We start from the raw sequence: 15,829 nt of genomic DNA, 5'->3' as shown, positions 1-15,829 counted from the left end.
AGGACCTTGGACACTGATGCTGACAGTTTCCTGCTGACACTTAATCATGGTGTGATTCCTGTCTGTTGGAGTTCAAGGCCAGGGTGGATGAGGCAGCTGAGTCTAGTTGAGAGTCGTCCCTGCCCATGGCAGAGGGGTTGGAGGTGATGATCTCTGAGTTCCCTTCCAACCTGAGCCATTCTAGGATTCAGTGATTAACCCTGGATCTGCTGCCACTGTGCACCTGCACACTGCAGAGAGTGCTGCTGTGCTGTGCCATGCTTCAGAGCATCTTCCCTCTGAAATATTTGACTGAGGCTGTTCTTTAAAACCAATTTTCATTCTTCTCTCAGAACTGAACCAGCAGCAACAACAACAGGAAAGCCAAGCAGCTCAAAGAGAAGCTGCTACTCAGTGTAGCCTCTCCTGTGGAGCTGACCAGCTTTCCATTAAATGCACCTGGAAGTTTGTTTGACTTGATTCCATCTTCAGACTTTTACTTTTTGGTAGGTAACAATCTGAAAGGACTTTTGCCTGTGGAGGTTTGGGTTGGCAGTCTGCAAGAAGTGCTCTTTAGACAGGGTGGCTAAAACCTTCTCCCCTGTACAGATGCAATTTGCAAGCAGCCTGTACTCTGCCTGCAATTAAAAAAAAAAAAAAAACCTACTCAAGCAGGCCAAAAGTCACAGAGAAACCAGGAAAAAAAAAAAAAAAAAAAAAAAAAAGTGGTCAAGAGGTTTGGGCTGAATGACATCAATTAAAGTTTGGCTGTGTTCCAGTGAAGAAAGGAAAATAAATGCAAGGCAGCCACTTCGGAACTGCCTAATGCTGGCTGAGTATGGACAGGCTGGGACAAGGGACTGAGCTGCTGCCTCTTGGGAGGTGAGGTTGAGGGGGGTGAGCACAAGAAGGGGTCACCTGTTAGACCTCAGCCACCACAAGTGTCACTCATAAGCACAGAGTCACAGAACAGGGGAGAAAGAGGAGGGTGGAAGAGACCTCCGGGGTTCATTTAGCTCCCAAGGTTGGCTCCTGCTGGTTGCAGCCCTCCTGTCCACCTCCTGTCTTGGCAGCTTTAGAGCAGCAACCACCTACCCTGTGGAAAGGGCATCCCAATGCATTCATCCTCCCAGAACCAGAAGCACAGAATCATCCAGGCCAGAAAGGTCCTCTGAGATCACCAAGCTCAGCTGCTTCACCCACTCCACCGAGTCTGTCGCTCCAGCATGTCCCCAGGCACCAAATGCGCAGGGGGTTGGAGCAGCTCTGCTGTGAGGTCAGGCTGAGGGAGCTGGGGGTGCTCAGCCTGGAGAAGAGGAGGCTCTGAGGAGACCTAACAGCAGCCTGCCAGCACCTGAGGGAGGCTACAGGAAGGACGGAGAGAGGCTGTTTGCAAAGGGCTGCAGTGACAGGACCAGGGGCAATGGCTTCCAACTGGAGAAGGGCAGAAGGAAGGAAGAAGTCCTTCACTATCAGGGTGGTGGAACACTGCAACAGGTTGCCCAGGGAGATATTTTAGGCCCCAGCCCTGGAGATATTCAAGGTTAAGACTCAGTGAGGCCCTGGGCAAGCTGATCCAGCTGGGGATATCCTTGCTGACTGCAGGGGGGTAGGACTGGATGAGCTTTGGAGATCCCTTCTGGCGCAGACCATTCCATGATTCTATGGCTATCAAACACATCCAGTGATGGCAACTCAACCACCACCCTGAGCAGCCTGTCCCAGTGCCTGGCAACCTTTTCCCTCAGCAGTTTGCCCCCCTTTGAGTGGACACAAACCCTGCTGCAGGCAGGAGGCACACCTTCGAGAGCAGGATGAAACTGGAAGGCTCTCTCTGCATGGGAATCACAGCCAGTTCCTATCATATGACGTGATGGGGCAGGTACATAGCTGGGATGGATGAAACTCGAGAGGGCTGGTGTTTGTCTCCTAGCCTCACTTGTTTTCTGGCTGATTTGGATCTGGAAATATTCCACCACGCGGCCTGAGGCTTATCTGATGGAAGACAACAGTGCGTGGAGAGAGCAAACAGCCACCCTGAGCCTTGCCTTTGTTCCTCCCCTCCTCTGCTCAGCCCCTGTCACTCTCACAGGGCATGTGGAGGTGGCAGGAGGAAGAGGAGCCACACAGAAGCAGCTCCTGAGCACAAGAGGAGGGCAGCCAGAATCACTTCATGTGGAAGTATATTTTGGGTGCTGGAACAACCCTTGGAGAGCTGACACACTCTCCTGTGACCAAATCACTGAGGCTTTGCTCATTGCCTCCCAGCCATGGACTAGCTGCAAGCCCAAATCACTGAGCATGGCTCATTTGCACCCAATCCAGGATTAGCTGCAAACCCAAATCACTCATCTTGGCTCATTTGCACCCAATCCAGGACTAGCTGCAAGCTCAAATCACTCAGCTTGGCTCATTTGCACCCAATCCAGGACTAGCTGCAAGCCCAAATCACTGAGCATGGCTCATTTGCACCCAATCCAGGACTAGCTGCAAACCCAAATCACTCAGCTTGGCTCATTTGCACCCAATCAAGGATTAGCTGCAAGCTCAAATCACTGAGCTTGACTCATTTGCACCCAATCCAGGACTAGCTGCAAGCCCAAATCACTCATCTTGGCTCATTTGTACCCAATCCAGGATCAGCTGCAAAACCAAATCACTGAGTTTGGCTCATTTGCACCCAATCCAGGATTAGCTGCAAGCCCAAATCACTGAGCTTGGCTCATTTGCACCCAAACCAGGATTAGCTGCAAGCCCAAATCACTCAGCTTGGCTCATTTGCACCCAATCCAGGATCAGCTGCAAGCCCAAATCACTGAGTTTGGATCATTTGCACCCAATCCAGGATTAGCTGCAAGCCCAAATCACTGAGCTTGGCTCATTTGCACCCAATCCAGGATCAGCTGCAAGCCCAAATCACTGAGTTTGGATCATTTGCACCCAATCCAGGATTAGCTGCAAGCTCAAATCACTGAGCTTGGCTCATTTGCACCCAATCCAGGATCAGCTGCAAGCCCAAATCACTGAGTTTGGCTCATTGCACCCAATCCAGGATTAGCTGCAAGCTCAAATCACTGAGCTTGGCTCATTTGCACCTAATCCAGGACTAGCTGCAAGCCCAAATCACTGAGCTTGGATCATTTGCACCCAGTCCAGGACTAGCTGCAAGCCCAAATCACTCATCTTGGCTCATTTGTACCCAATCCAGGATCAGATGCAAAACCAAATCACTGGTTTGGCTCATTTGCACCCAATCCAGGATTAGCTGCAAGCCCAAATCACTGAGCTTGGCTCATTGCACCCAATCCAGGATTAGCTGCAAGCCCAAATCACTGAGTTTGGCTCATTGCACCCAATCCAGGATTAGCTGCAAGCTCAAATCACTGAGCTTGGCTCATTTGCACCTAATCCAGGACTAGCTGCAAGCCCAAATCACTGATCTTGGCTCATTTGCACCCAATCCAGGACTAGCTGCAAGCCCAAATCACTCAGCTTGGCTCATTTGCACCCAATCCAGGACTAGCTGCAAGCCCAAAACACTGATCTTGGCTCATTTGCACCCAATCCAGGACTAGCTGCAAGCCCAAATCACTCAGCTTGGCTCATTTGCACCCAATCCAGGATCAGCTGCAAAACCAAATCACTGAGCTTGACTCATTTGCACCCAATCCAGGACTAGCTGCAAGCTCAAATCACTCAGCTTGGCTCATTTGCACCCAATCCAGGACTAGCTGCAAGCTCAAATCACTCAGCTTGGCTCATTTGCACCCAATCCAGGACTAGCTGCAAGCCCAAATCACTCAGCTTGGCTCATTTGCACCCAATCCAGGATTAGCTGCAAGCCCAAATCACTGAGCTTGGCTCATTTGCACCCAATCCAGGATCAGCTGCAAGCCCAAATCACTGAGTTTGGCTCATTGCACCCAATCCAGGATTAGCTGCAAGCTCAAATCACTGAGCTTGGCTCATTTGCACCTAATCCAGGACTAGCTGCAAGCCCAAATCACTGAGCTTGGATCATTTGCACCCAGTCCAGGACTAGCTGCAAGCCCAAATCACTCATCTTGGCTCATTTGTACCCAATCCAGGATCAGATGCAAAACCAAATCACTGGTTTGGCTCATTTGCACCCAATCCAGGATTAGCTGCAAGCCCAAATCACTGAGCTTGGCTCATTTGCACCTAATCCAGGACTAGCTGCAAGCCCAAATCACTGATCTTGGCTCATTTGCACCCAATCCAGGACTAGCTGCAAGCCCAAATCACTCAGCTTGGCTCATTTGCACCCAATCCAGGACTAGCTGCAAGCCCAAAACACTGATCTTGGCTCATTTGCACCCAATCCAGGACTAGCTGCAAGCCCAAATCACTCAGCTTGGCTCATTTGCACCCAATCCAGGATCAGCTGCAAAACCAAATCACTGAGCTTGACTCATTTGCACCCAATCCAGGATCAGCTGCAAAACCAAATCACTGAGCTTGACTCATTTGCACCCAATTAAAGATTAGCTGAAAACCTAAATCACTGAGCATGGCTCTTTGACACCCAGCCAAGGACTAGCTGCAAGCCCAAATCACTCAGCTTGGCTCATTTGCACCCAATCCAGGATTAGCTGCAAGCCCAAATCACTCATCTTGGCTCATTTGCACCCAATCCAGGACTAGCTGCAAGCTCAAATCACTGATCTTGGCTCATTTGCACCCAATCCAGGACTAGCTGCAAGCCCAAATCACTCATCTTGGCTCATTTGCACCCAATCCAGGACTAGCTGCAAGCTCAAATCACTGATCTTGGCTCATTTGCACCCAATCCAGGACTAGCTGCAAGCCCAAATCACTGATCTTGGCTCATTTGCACCCAATCCAGGACTAGCTGCAGACCCAAATCACTGTGCTTGGATCATTTGCACTCAATCCAGGACTAGCTGCAAGCCCAAATCACTCAGCTTGGCTCATTTGCACCCAATCCAGGACTAGCTGCAAGCCCAAATCACTCATCTTGGCTCATTTGCACCCAATCCAGGACTAGCTGCAAGCTCAAATCACTGAGCTTGGCTCATTTGCACCCAATCCAGGACTAGCTGCAAGCCCAAATCACTGATCTTGGCTCATTTGCACCCAATCCAGGATCAGCTGCAAACCCAAATCACTGAGTTTGGCTCATTTGCACCCAATCCAGGATCAGCTGCAAGCCCAAATCACTGAGCTTGGCTCATTTGCACCCAATCCAGGACTAGCTGCAAGCCCAAATCACTGTGCTTGGATCATTTGCACTCAATCCAGGACTAGCTGCAAGCCCAAATCTCTGAGCTTGGCTCATTTGCACCCAGTCCAGGATCAGCTGCAAACCCAAATCACTCAGCTTGGCTCATTTGCACCCAGTCCAGGATCAGCTGCAAACCCAAATCACTGAGTTTGGCTCATTTGCACCCAATCCAGGATCAGCTGCAAGCCCAAATCACTGAGCTTGGCTCATTTGCACCCAATCCAGGACTAGCTGCAAGCCCAAATCACTCAGCTTGGATCATTTGCACTCAATCCAGGACTAGCTGCAAGCCCAAATCTCTGAGCTTGGCTCATTTGCACCCAATCCAGGATCAGCTGCAAACCCAAATCACTGAGTTTGGCTCATTTGCACCCAATCCAGGATCAGCTGCAAACCCAAATCACTGAGCTTGACTCATTTGCACCCAATCCAGGATCAGCTGCAAGCCCAAATCACTCAGCTTGGCTCATTTGTAGCCAGCCAGGACCTATCTGCAGTTTATTTGGTTTTAGCTTAGCAACACCACCTTGGTGCAGGTTCCAGGTTACTCCCCTGCAGGTAAAACTGAGAGTGAGAAGAGCTAAAATCAGTTCTTTATGCCACTGCAGACTTCAGTGAGACCTGGAATCCTTAGGCCTAAACTCTCCAAAGTCCTCCATCTATAGAGCAGGATCCAATAGATGCTTTTGTTTACCTTCTGTCCTTTGATGGCTTGCAGCCTCTTCAGAAAAGGTCATGGCTGAGATCAGGGCTCAGCATTGTCAGCTCTGAACATTCAACAGCATCAGCCAGGCTTAAAAATAAACCAACAAGGAGATCAGGAGATTAAGAGGAAACAATCATCATGCATCTGGTGTTCTTTGTGTTTGCTTTCTCCCTTCTACACTGCTCAGGTTTGTGTTTCCAAGCATTCCTCTAGACCTTTCAGACCTAGATAACTGCTGGCTTTGGAATTAGACTGCAACCTGTTTGCATGGCTGCAGGCATCAAGACTTCAGGGAAAGCAATAAATGTACCAGGAATCATCAGGAAGTTGTCAGGCAGTCTGTGGATTAGCAGCAGACTTGGGTTAATGGTTGGATTCCATGATCTTAAAGGTCTTTCCCAGCCTAAATGATTCTCTGATTGCCCAGGGAAGCCTCATCTCTGGAGGTTTTGAAGGTCAGGCTGGATGTGGCTCTGGGCAACCTGAGTTAGTGTGAAGAGTCCCTGCCCATGGCAGGGGGGTTGGAACTGGCTGATCCTTGAGGTCCCTTCCAACCCTGACAATTGATGGTTGGACTTGATGAAGTAAGAAGGTTGCTTCCTATGAGGACAGGCTGAGAGAGTTGGGATTGTACAGTGTGGAGAAGAGAAGGCTCTCAGGAGACCTTCTTGTGGCCTTCCAGGATCTGAAGGGGGCTCCAAGAAAGCTGGGGAGGGACTTTTGAGGGTGTCAGGGAGTGAGAGGACCAGAGGGAATGTATCCAAGCTAGAGGAGGGGAGGTTTAGATTAGACCTTAGGAAGAAATTCTTCCCCAGGAGGGTGGGGAGAGACTGGCACAGGTTGCCCAGGGAGGTGGTGGAAGCCTCATCCCTGGAGGTTTTTGCAGCCAGGCTGGAGGTGGCTGTGAGCAACCTGCTGTGGTGTGAGGTGTCCCTGCCCATGGATGAGCCTTGAGGTCCCTTCCAACCCTAACAATGCTGTGATTGACCCTAGCAGACTCCTAGGCTGATGTTCTGAATTAGCTGTGCCTTCAAACAGTGTGCACAGGAGAGCTCCTGAGCAGCCCCTCACATCCCAACAGAGCTGGAGTTGAAGAAGGGACTGTGATGTGGTGGAGATCCTGCTCTAGTGCGAGGTTGGAATTAGATGATCCTTGAGGTCCCTTCCAGCCCTGACAGTTCCATGGTCCTATGGTCCATGTGTCCCAGAATGAGGCCACAGCAAACACAGCTGCTGAGAACCTCTGTCCTGCTGTTGTTAAAAGTGGTTCTTCCTTCTCAGAAGGCAGAAGCAGCTTGGTCTGTCCCAGAGGGCTTCTGGCACTGCCCTCACAGCTCTTGCTGCAAGTACACTGAGGAGCAATGGGTTTCAGTGCCCAGCTCTCTGCTCATCCATGGCCCCAGTGGAGACATCCCAGTAGAAATATCACTGCAAAGCACATCTGGCTCTTCAGTACCAGGACTGGAAAGCAACACCCTTCACACATGCCACTAGGCATGGAAAGGGATCAAACACCCCCAACTCAGCACAGCGTTTCAGATCCAGCATCTGAGGCTAGCAGGAGCCTCAGGTACTGCCTGAGAGCAGCTGAAATGTGCAGAGCAGCTCAGAGAAGTAAAAGGAGAGGAGCTGAGTGTGAAGGCAGGTCAGGCAGAGCTGTCTTTAAGGCACTGGTGAGGCCACACCTCGAATGCTGGGTTCAGTTTTGAGCACCTCATTCCAAGAAGGATGTTGAGGGGTTGGAGAGAGTCCAGAGAAGGTCTGGTGGGCAGCAGCTGAGGGACCTGGGGTTGTCCAGCCTGAAGAAAAGGAGGCTGAGGGGAGACCTTCTGGCCTTCTACCACTCCCTGAGAGGAGGTTGGAGCCAGGTGGGGTTGGTCTCTTCTCCCTAGTATCAAGGGATGGCACAAAAGGTCTGATTCTCCTCAGTTAGGAGGAGGTGTAAGATGGTCTTAGCTACATTTGCACCTGCTTAGTGGCCCTGTGTTGAAAGGACAGTGTCAAAGACTGCCTGGGGTCACTCACAGCCACCTCTGTGGCTTCAGAAAGAGGCTTTCAAAGAGCTGAGTTAAGGCACAGACAGTTCTAGAAGGCTGCAGCTGAGAGGGAGTGGGGAGAGCTGTCTCCCTGGTGAGCAGAGCTCAGCTCTGAGGAGACAGCTTTTCAAAGGCTCCAGAGGGAACAGCACAGAGTTGCTGTTGTGGTTGTCCTGGGCTGAGAGTCACACACAGCTGGAAGCAAAAGGAGGAAGCAGTGAAGGAGGAAACAAAAGGCAGACGTCACCTTGGGATCCATTCATCACAGCAAACACTTCCAGGAGGAAGCCAGCAGAAGGTGGCAGGCAGCTGAGCCAGTGGTTGATCCCTCTCACAAGCTGCCTTGCTCAGGGGTCTTGAAAGAATGCAGAGGTGACTCAGTTATTGCAAGGTAAAGTATGGAGTCACAGGATCAGAGGATGTCAGGGGTTGGAAGGGATCTCCAGAGATCATCCAGTCCAACCCCCTGCCAGAGCAGGACCAGAGAATCCAGCACAGGCCATAGGATCAGAGGATGTTAGGGGTTGGAAGGGAATTTCAAAGATGATCAAGTCCAACCCCCCTGCCAGAGCAGGAGCAAAGAATCCAGCACAGGTCACACAGGAACACATCTAGACAGGGCTGCAAAGTCTCCAGAGAAGGAGACTCCACAACCTCTCTGGGCAGCCTGCTCCAGGGCTCTGTGACCCTCCCAGTGCAGAAGTTCCTCCTCATGTTGAGGTGGAACCTCCTGTGCTGCAGTTTCCATCCAGTGCTCCTTGTCCTATCCCAGGGTGCAGCTGAGCAGAGTCTGTTCCCCTCCCTCCCACCCCCCAAGCCCTCAGCTATTGATAGACATTGATCAAATCCCCTCTCAGTCTTCTCTTCTCCAGCCTAAACCCCTGCAGCTCAGCCCTTCCTCAGCCACCTCTGCACCCACACCTGTGAGACAGAACCTCCTTGCTCACAAGTGCAACAGTGCTGGAGGGTTTGCTTCAGGATGGACAGGAGGAACAATTTCTGCCCCCCCAAAAAAAGGGTTGTCAAGGCCTGCAAGAGACTGCCCAGAGCAATGGTGGAGTCCCCATCCCTGGAGATGTGGTGCTGAGGGACCTGTGGTGACCTGGCAGTCAGTGTAGGGTTGGTGGTTGGACTTGATGACCTTAGATGACCTTTTCCAACCTCAGTGATTCCATGATTCTGTTCTGTGTGTTTGATTCTGACTGCTTCATGTTTCTCATAGCCCTCAGGAGAAGGCAAAGGCTGCACTTCGGAGGTCAGAGCAGTCTAAAGGGGTTTGGAAGATCTTCTTTGACAAGGATCAGGGCCTTAAAAAGCAAAAAGCAGCTCCTGACAACGAGCAGCAAACTCCACAAAGCTTTTGAGGCTGAAGGCTGGGCTGAGAAGAACTCTCAGGGTAGAAATGGAGGAAAAAGATGGTTTTGGGGGTAAACTTTTTGGGGGTTCTTTGATAGGATGAAGGCATTCAAAAGCAAAAGGCAGCTCCTGACAACGAGCAGCAAACTCCACAAAGCTTTTGAGGCTGTAGATTGGGCTGAGAAGGATTCTTAGGGCCAGAGGTGGAGGAGGAGAAGGATGTTTTGGGGGCTAAAGAACCCAGACATGCTCCACATGGTACCTGAGCAAGACACCATCACACCTGTACCTGCAGCCCTTGTTTTACCCAAGTGGAAGGAAGCTTTATCCTGCTGCTCCCCAGCACAGTTTGGCTGGTGGTCATCCCTGTCCACACTGGCAGCACTTTGTCAGGATCTACATCAAGTTTCCTACACCAGAAAAAAAAAAAAAAATCTCCTGCTGGGGTGATAGCTGAGGTTGGACAGTGGCTTCTTTGTTCATGCCCTTGCCTGGAGCACAGAGGTGAAGTGACTCAGGAAAATGTTCCCTGTGTACTCCATGTGTGTGGGAAGCAGTTGCAGTCCATCAGGCTGGAGACACTCTGCCAGGTCATCCAGGTGAAATAGTTCTGCTCCCCCTTTCCTCTGGTGGCCAGAAACAAGCTGCAGGCTTTGCCAAGCTTGCTCCAAGCTCCTGGGGAGGGGAAGCAGCTGAGCTGAAAGGCTTGATTGTGGCACAGCAGGGCAGGGCAGGCAGGTGCAAGACCTTCTCTGGACTATATTGGGGTGAAGGAAGGAGAGGGTGGCCAGAGATGGGGAGGGCTAAGGCCATTCTTGGTCATGCAAGCACTGCACCTTGCATGGCTCTAACATCACCTAGGAGGTCTGCCCACAGCTTCCTCCCTCCTAAAACCCATCTCTGAGGACTGGGCTGCTCTTTGCCCTTGTGCATAGCCAGCAGAGCCCCAGGGAGGTGGTGGAAGCCTCATCCCTGGAGGTTTTGAAGGTCAGGCTGGATGTGGCTCTGGGCAACTTGAGCTAGTGTGAGGTTGGAACTGGCTGATCCTTGAGGTCCCTTCCAACCCTGACAACTCTCTGCTTCTATGGATGGTGGCCAGCCAGAGGGCTGTGCTGGGCACCACGTCTCAGCTTGCAAGATCCCCCTGCTGCCGGCCAAACTGAGCCAGACCTCACGTACTCACCTGGAAACGACTCCATGAGCACCACCTTGCAAAACAAAAGGCCAGAGAAAGGAAAGAAAGCAAAGCCCCAAGAGCAGGGTGCTCGACTCACAATGATCTGCATTGTCCCTCCTGCTGTGCAGGGGGAGAACATTAAACAGCTTCTGCATGTGCACACAGATTGCACAACGTGGGGCTGCATGCACCTCCCAAACATTTCTGGCACAAACAGCCAGAAGTGGGGTTGCATGCACTTCCCAAACATCACCTTCAGCACGGTGAGACCTGCTGAGAAGTCAGTGAGCCTTGAGAAACGTCTTGAAAGGTGGTGGAGAGAGGTCCTGTGCCTTCAGTTAGCTGCCTTGGGTCCACGGGAGGTGCCACAGGGCAGCAGGCAGGAGGATGAGGCCAACTGCAGCTGATGAAGAGGGAGGTGAGAAGGAAGGTGAAGTAAGCATTTTTTTGCTGTGTTCCTACAGTGAGAAGAAAAGGGGAGGGAAGGAGGAAGCAACATGCTTTGTAGCACACCATATATGTCCTTCAGCCTCTCCAAGGCTGAAGGGTAATGAGGTTTCATTAGTCAGAAGCAAATGACAGGCTGGGAGCTGATGAGGGCCACCCCAACAAAACCTCCTCTTTCCTTCCCTTTTCTTTGCACTGCAGGACACAGCAAGAATGGTTACTTCATCTTCCTTCTGCATCCCTCTTCATCAGCTGCATTTTGCTTCATCCTCCTGCCTGCTGCCCTGTGGTACCTGCAGCAGACACCTCCTGGGGACTGGAGGTGGCTAACTGGTGATGGTTCCAGTGTCTTCCCCCACCCTCACTGCAAAGGATTTCTTCTCCATCTCCAGTCTAAGTCTGCCCTCCTCGAGCTTCAATCCATCCCTTCTCATCCTATCAGACCTTATCTCCTCCAACCCCCCCTGCCATGGGCAGGGACACCTCCCACCTGCCCAAGTTGCTCAAGGTCTCATCCAGCCTGGCCTTCAACACCTCCAGGGAGGGAGCATCCACAGCCTCCCTGGGCAATCTGTTCCAGTGTCTCCCCACTCTCACTGGGAAGAATTTCTCCCTAATCTCCAGTCTCAATCTCTTCTCTTTCTTCTCTTATCACTACCAGCCCTCCTGTGGACTTGAGGTGGCTAACTGGTGATGGTTCCAATGTCTCCCCACCCTCACTGCAGAGGATTTCTTCCCCATCTCCAGTCTAAGTCTGCCCTCCTCCACCTTCAGTCCATCCCCTCTCATCCCATCCCTGCACCATGGCTTGTTTTGCACTGCTGATCCTTTTTTTGCCCTCTATGTGAAGCTGGCACTGGTCCCAAGGGGATGTTGCAGCCTGACCTCTTGGACCTGCAAGGCCACCTCTGCCCACAGGCATCTGGTGCACTGGCAGGCAGCAGTTAGCCATCCCTCAGAAGCTGTCTGGAGGTGGCATGGGGCAGTGGATGGGCAGGGCATGGAGCTCACCAGACCTGTAGCTGTTGCAGAGACCTCTCTTTGCCTGCAGGGTTGGCTTTGCTGCCAGCTCTCAGTGACAGAACTCCTTGGGGCAGCAGCCAGCTTCTGATGGGAGGGGGAGTTGGAGAGCCAGGGTTGAAGGAACCATTCTTGTGGTGTCCTACAATTAGAAGAAAAGGGAAGGAAAGGAGGAAGCAACATGCTTGTAACACACCATCTATGTCCTTCACCTTCTCCCAGGCAAAAAGGGGTGAGAAAGATATCAACCAAACTGTCGTGAGGTTTCAGGCCTGCACAGAATTGCTGAAGCAAAGGCAGAAACATCAAAATGCTTCTCCAGTCACAAAAGGTGATTAGATCCAAATCCCTTTCAGCTCTACCCAAGACCTCCACCACATCACAGTCCCTTCTTCAACTCCAGCTCTCTTGGGATGTGGAGGGGCTGCTCATGAAGAGCTCTCCTGTGCACATTGTTTGAAGGCACAGCTAATTCAGAACATCAGCCTAGGAGACTGCTGGGGTCAATCATAGAGTCAGAGAATTGTCAGGGTTGGAAGGGAGCTCAAGGCTCAGCCAGTTCCAAGCCCCCTGCCACGGGCAGGGACACCTCACACCACAGCAGGTTGCTCACAGCCACATCCAAAACCTCCAGGGATGAGGCTTCCACCACCTCCCTGGGCAACCTGTGCCAGTCTCTCCCCACCCTCCTGGGGAAGAATTTCTTCCTCACATCCAATCTGAATCTCCCCATTTCTAGTTTTGCTCCTTTCCCCCCAGTCCTATCACTCCTTGACCCCCTAAAAAGTCCCTCCCTAGTTTTCTTGAAGCTCCCTTCAGATCCTGCAAGGCCACAAGAAGGTCTCCTGGGAGCCTTCTCTTCTCCACACTGCACAACCCCAACTCTCTCAGGCTGTCCTCATAGGAGAGCAGCTCCAGCCCTCTGCTCATCCTCGTGGCCCTTCTCTGGACACCTTCCAGCACCTCCAGATCCTTCCTGGAACAGAGGCTCCAGAACTGGACACAGAGCTCCAGGTGTGGTCTCAGCAGATTGGAGCAGAGGGACAGAATCCCCTCCCTGGCCCTGCTGGCCACACTTCTCCTGCTGCAGCCCAGGATGTGTCAATGCATGACTGCATCAGGATGGCCTGAGAGAAATGTTTGGAGGGCAGCCACTGAGTCCTAAAACCAATTCTCCACAGCTCTCTGCCTTCATCACTGTGGTAAGGCAGAGCTGCAGTCCAAGAGCACACTGCTTGCTGCCACCCACAGAACAACTGAAGCACTAAGAAGTGGCCAATTTTTAGACCATCTTTAACTTCAGAACATCTTCTCTGGATCTTGACAGAACTGGAAAGACACTGACATAGGATCACAGCACCACAGAATGATGGCCATGGCACCTGGGACCATGGTTTAGTGAGCATAGTGGTGTTGGACTTGACCTTAGAGCTCTTTTCCAACCCTAATGATTCTGTGATATGGAAGAGGACTCTGTGGGTGTGCTCTAAGTCGTAGAGTCCCGGAATGGTTTGGGTTGGAAGGGACCTTAAAGATCATCTAGTTCTGACCCCTGGGCAGGGACATTTCCTACTAGATCAGCTTGCTCAAGGCCTCCCCCAAGTTGGCTTTGAACACTGCCAGGCTTGCAGCCTCCACAGCTTCTCTGGACAACCTGTTCCAGTGCCTCACTGCCTTCCTGGGGAAGAATTTCCTCCTAATGTCTGATGACATCAATTAAATTCCACAGCTGCCCTCTGATGCTCACTGAGGCTGAAATGGACACCTTGGCTGGGCTATGTCCAAACCCTTCCTGAATTCTTTGCCTGAAGTGCTCTTTCATAACCTGGGCTGGCAACATGGTTTGTGTGGTATGTGACTTTTCCTGCAGAAACTAAGCTCCCTCTGTCTCCAAGCTATAGTGTCCCAAACAAGTCACTACCCAAAAAAGCATTCCTGTCTCAGAAGTGTCAGGTTGCAGCTCTGTCCTGGGAAAGCTCAGCTCCCAAGGCACTCAGAGGAGATGGAAGCTCCATGTCCTTCAGCCGAGCACAGTGCCAGCTGAAATCAGGGCTGCTACAGTAGCAGCTGAGAGGTTAACACTGCCCTGGGTTGCTGCAGCTCAGCAGAGCTCCTGGGTTCCAGTCCTGCAGCAGAGAAGAGGTTTGAGGGTAGTTATCAGGACCCTTTCCCTCCCTAAGTTCCTCTCCCTGCCACTAAATCCTGCTCCAGGGGCTCTCAGCTACTGGCAGAGACCTTTGCAACCCAAGGTTACTCATGAAGTGACTCAGTGCTTGCACCAGCACATCTCAGAGCAGGCTTGGAGGCCAGACAAGGTGTCTGAAGGAGTATTTTACACTTCCATACGCCCTGTAACAATGTGGAGCTGCTGCCAACACAGAGCAAACCCTCAGCAGAGCAGAAGACACAACCCCTAGAGCACAACTGCTGAAGGAAGGCCCAGGAGCTAAATGGCAAAGAAAGCTGCACAAAGGTTTTGCAGGTGCATCCAGCCCAGCATTCCTCAGAGCAGCTCCAGCCAAGTCAACATGCCCTAGGGGGGCAACCTCTGCACAGGGAAGAGAGAAGCACAGAATGGCTCAGGTTGGAAGGGACCTTAGAGATCATCTACTCCTGCACCACTGCAAAGTGATGTGAAGCTCTCCTCCTCCTGTTTAGCAGCACCTTGCATGCATTTTAAACTCACTTGGCCTCCCTGTGAGTGGCTAAAGGAAGACACAGAGCTCCCCAGGCTCTGCCTGAGATTCAGTTTGCACTGTTGAACTGCCAGTTCCACACCTAAGCTGGCTCTGCAATCAGCACTACCCTTAAACTGATATTAATCAGCATCATTCTGTCCTTTGCCAGTACCTCTTACATTAGACTCAGGTTGGAAAATACCTCTGAGGTCATCAAGTCCATAGAAGTGTGGACTTTGGTTAGTTATGGCAGGAGAAGTTCTCCTGTAGATTGAAAAGGACCTTTCTTGATAGCTGAAGATGCACAGTGCTGTGCAATGGGGATTGCTGATACCAATTTATATTCCCATGGTGCAGTGAACAGCAGGACTGGAGAGTGAGATACTGCTTGGACTTGATGGTCCTAGAATGATAGAATGGAAGAGGTTGGAAGGGACCTCTGGAGATCATCCAGTCCAACCCCCCTGCCAGAGAAGGGTCACCCAGGGCAGGGCACAGAGGAACACATCCAGGAGGGTTTGGAAGCTCTCCAGAGAAGGAGACTCCACAACCTCTCTGGGCAGCCTGCTCCAGGCCTCCAGCACCCTCACACCAAACAACTTTCTCCTCCTCTTCAGGTGGAACCTCCTGGGTTCCAGTTTGTCCCTCTTGTTCCTTGTCCTATCACTGGGCACCACCAACCAGAGCCTGGCACCTTCATCCTGACCCCCAGCCCTCAGCTATTGATAGACATTGATCAGATCCTCTCTCAGCCTTCTCTTCTCCAGACTAAACACCCCCAGGACTCTCAGTCTTTCTCCATAGCAGAGATGTTCCAGTCCCTTCATCATCCTCAGAGCCTCTCCTGGACTCTCTCCAGCAGATCTCTGTCTCTCTTGAACTGGGGGAGCCCAAAGCTGGACACAGGATTGGAGCTGTGGTCTCAGCAGGGCAGAGCAGAGGGGCAGGAGACCCTCCCTAGCCCTGCTGGCCACACTTGCTGCACCCCAGGATGCCTTTGGCCTCTTGGGCACACTGCTGACCCATGCAGAACTTGCTGCCCACCAGCACTCCAAGATCTTTCTCCACAGAGCTGCTTCCCAGCAGGACAACTCCTAGTCAGGACTGGTGCCTGGGTTTGTTCCTGCCCTGATGCAGGACCCTGCACTTGTCCTTATTGAACCT

This window comes from Indicator indicator, chromosome 38 (assembly GCF_027791375.1).
Source record: "Indicator indicator isolate 239-I01 chromosome 38, UM_Iind_1.1, whole genome shotgun sequence".
NCBI lineage: Eukaryota > Metazoa > Chordata > Aves > Piciformes > Indicatoridae > Indicator > Indicator indicator.
Note: the sequence above shows the minus strand (reverse complement) of the source record.